At 50.6% G+C, this 3,750-nt stretch overlaps 1 long non-coding RNA gene across 1 annotated transcript in view; it reads left to right on the top strand.

Annotated features, from left to right (window-relative positions):
- LOC112406260 (uncharacterized) overlaps positions 1-3,016 on the top strand; it is a 3,914-nt gene extending 898 nt beyond the window's left edge. Inside the window, exons 2-3 of the long non-coding RNA XR_003004523.1 lie at positions 67-243; positions 1,015-3,016. This is a non-coding gene — a long non-coding RNA (uncharacterized LOC112406260). The remainder of the gene's footprint in view (positions 1-66; positions 244-1,014) is intronic.
- The last annotated feature ends 734 nt before the right edge of the window (positions 3,017-3,750 follow it).

Genomic DNA, 3,750 nt, shown 5'->3' with positions numbered 1-3,750 from the left:
AGGAGGGGAGCGCGGGTGGGCGGGCGGCGCCACGTCACGGCTATTGTGGCTGTCCCGGTATATAAGGTCCCGCCCGCCAGCCGCCCTCCCCACCTTGCCTGCGCCCGCCCGGAGCCAGCGGTCCTTTACGTACCCCGCATCCAGTGAGACGCGCTGCGCACCGACGGAGCGGACATGGGCAAAGCGATGGTGGCCAGGCTCGGACTGGGGCTGCTGCTTCTGGCGCTGCTCTTACCTACGCAGGTGAGGTCCTGGCGCACGCTGGGGCTTGGGGTCCGCGCCCTAGGGGGGTGGGGCCGCCCCCTGGGGACTGGCTTGCGCCCCCCACCTCGGGCCACGGGCCCGGACTCGGAGAGAGAATCTAGTAGAATCTGACCTGGTGGGATGGCAATGTGGAGCCCACTTTCCACTCCGTGGCGGCTGCCTCCACCCTTTCCGCGGCCCCGGAAACAAAGCACCTCCGCGCGTGGGCTGGGAGGACTCCGCCCCACCCCGGGTTCCGCGCAGCCCTTCCCAGGCAGCCTGACGCCCACCGCCTGCTTTCACCCAGAAGTCCAAGGTGCTAGCGGGGAAGAGAAGGTGCGCTCCCCACCTCTGGAGCGCCTGGAGACCTCAGGCCTTTTGGAGAGGTCGTCCCTGGATCCCATGAACACCCCGCTTCCCTCTACGAGTGTCTTCGCGTCCCCAGCGCACCACACAAAGAGAGGGGACGATACCCTTCGGGGGCGCCGCTCTCGTCCGTTCTCCACTCAGAGCTGGTTCGTGGATCCCGAGGAAGCCGCGGCTACCTGGCCCTATCAACCCACCTCAGTCCCGCGTGTTTCGGGGCTGAGGCCTGGGCGGGGACCCTCTCCTGACCCTGTGCTCTCCCGGGGACGACTTTACAGGTCCATCTCTTGTCACCACGGAACCCCGTGTTAGCCAGATTGACTAGCTCTGGGCAGGCGGTGGGTGGGACATTTCTGTCCCGAGTCCCCGCAAGGCTTTGTCCCTGTCCCAATGCCTCCTCTCCAGATCCTCTGTCCCGGGAACCGACCTCGCTTGCGGTGTCCGGCCGAGTGGGTGCGCGGCGGCCGCGACGGAGGCCAGGGGCTGAGCCTGGGAGATCCAAGTGGTGGTGGGGGCGCTGGGAGAGAGAGAAGGGGCACTTGTCTCCAGCAGCTTGGGCTTGGAGGAGGGTAGGTAGAGGTGCCCGAGCGCGTGGATCGCCATCGCCTTCCATTGGGGCTTTCTGAGTGTCTGCTGAGCATTTCGTCCGAAAAGTTGGGTGCGCCAGGTCCCCAGACACCCAGCCGCCGGGCTCACCTGGGAGGGCACCCTGAGAGCTGAGCGCTCCTCGTCTTCCGCTCCGCGGGCTGCGTAACTGTACCCTATTGTTTTCTTGCGGGTCGGCTGCGCTCGCGAGCCTTTCACCATTCCTCGGTGGGGGAGGGGCACAGCCACCAGAAACGCTGCTCTCCCCCGCCCACTCCATCACCTTTCCAACCAGATCCTCCACCCCACCTCCAAATTTGAGGGTTTTTATTAATAGTTATGCAAATAAATCTTTGGTAGTTTGGTAGGGAAAATTTTGTTTAATGTCAGTTTAATATATTAACAGTTTTTTTCGTTGTTGTGGAGGACCACTTTGATTCTCCTATTGCTGCCCTGGGCTCTAGTAAAAAAGTCACCTGATGCACCAAAGCTTTGTTGAATAAGAACAGATTACCTTCAGGGATCCCAAAACAGGTCTTGCCCCCAAACAGCGAGCCCTGTTTTAAATTATGTACCATATTAATGCTTTCCTTTTAGTGGAAGTGCTTTTTCCTGGAAGCACACGCTATTGGGTAGGTTTCCAATAAATATATTTGACTTGATCGAGATTTTAAAAATTAGTCTATTTTAGGTAGGATTTACCAATTTTTTAGTCAGTGCTTGCTTAATGTCCTTATGGGTTTTATAACAAAAGGAGCTGGGTTTACCTTATGGGTTTACAACAAAAGGTAGAATGGTTTTATCTTTGGATTGATAAGGCAGCCAAATGTACATGTGGCCAGACCTGCTTGGTTCCACGTCCTGGTCCCGCCTGTAATCAGAAGCCGTTGTAAACCCTCTCTTGCAGCGAGAGCTGAAATCTCCCAGCTGCCTTTGTTCCGTGACAAAGGAGAGATTACCACGTGCCCCGCTGGACTGTGCATTTAGTGACTTGAAAAATAGTGTGGTGAATAATGCCACTCAGGCGCTGGGACACTGGGGGGGACCTTGGTCCTTGGCCACAGTGGTGAGCTTAGTGACCAGGCAGGAAGGCTGCAGCTGGTGAAAACAACACCAAACCCTCTCATCTGTCGTGAAGTCATTCCGACTTCACGATGCTTTGGGTGAAATCATTTTGCCTTAAAACAGAGGTTCATTATATTATACTCTTCAACTTAAAATGAATATCGTGGCCATTTTTGAGATGGGTTATATATAATTTTCAAGATTTCAAGGGAGCAGATAAGATACGCAGGGCCCCTTAAGTTAAACGCAAGGCTGTATTCAATGGGTATGTGAAAGTTACCCAGCAAATCCAGGATAGACGACTCAATTCTCATAACATGTCTCAAATTACCATATTTTAAAATCCAAATTATTTGTGCAACTTTAAAATCTCCCCTTCTTGGGAAAATAGAGGAAACCTTTTTTGCAATGCCAGTTAATATAATCAGAAACTGGATTCGTTAACTTGGTTACTTATTACTTTATCAAGAATTAAGGCTAAAGTCATACTCTTGGGAGTTATGTAGTTATTGAAGAACATTTTTGTTTGCTTGTTTTTGGTGGTTGTTGCTACTTGCAGTCATTAGGTATCTCTAGGTAGTGGGTTTTGAAACTAAAAGATCTTGGTGGGACTAAGCAAAAATTCGGAATTAGATGATGTGCGTAAGGGAATAATGGGAACAGAGCAATCTGAGAATATATCATCTATCTTAACTGCATATTAAGTGTATGTGGAGACAACTGTGATGTTGGAAATTGATCAGTGTAACTTCTTATATATTTTTAGTAACTTCTCTTGTTATGGAATTGATTTGCATTAAACACAAACTGTAAATAAAAAGATGGCTGAAAGCAATCCATTGAATGTTTTTCCAATGCAAGGAATTCTTTGTGGGTTACCATGGTTGTGTGAGTCTACTTTAAACCATTAGGGATGTATATACCTCAGTATTTTCCTATTAAACAGAACATTGCAATTAAGCTATTTTGCGTTGGCAGCGAGCAGCATGTCTTGGCTGAAGAATCCATCTGAAATTTGACATCTTTAGGCCTTCAAGTGGGCATCCCTACTTACTCAGCAACTATTGACTGCCAGCTATGTGTCAGGTTACTAAAGGTTCGATTGAAGGCTGAACTTGCTGGACAAGGCCTTTTCCTATAGCTGAGGAAAAGAGTATGTATATGACAGATAGGCAGTATACTGGCAAGTGCTGTGAGGGAAACAGGCCAGGGTAGTGAGAATCGTGGGCTATGGTTGAGTGATGATGGATGGTCTTTGACATTTGAGCTATGTTATGGAGGATCTGGAGAACTGGTGGAGGGAACAGCATGTGCTTAGGTCCCTCAGTCTGTGTAGTCACTGGCAATGTATTCATATCTGCACAGAGGGCCACAAGTCACTTTGGTTTTCTGAGATTGTCATTTCCATCTGCTCCTTTAGTAGTCCTGAGTTCTTTTCTTTGACTCTTCTGGTGTAGTCCTGGACTCCTAGCTCTAGCCAAAAAAAGGCTG

The sequence above is a fragment of the Neophocaena asiaeorientalis genome, unplaced genomic scaffold (assembly GCF_003031525.2).
Source record: "Neophocaena asiaeorientalis asiaeorientalis breed wild unplaced genomic scaffold, Neophocaena_asiaeorientalis_V1.1 scaffold105, whole genome shotgun sequence".
Lineage (NCBI taxonomy): Eukaryota > Metazoa > Chordata > Mammalia > Artiodactyla > Phocoenidae > Neophocaena > Neophocaena asiaeorientalis.
This window is presented reverse-complemented; position numbering and strand designations above follow the sequence as displayed.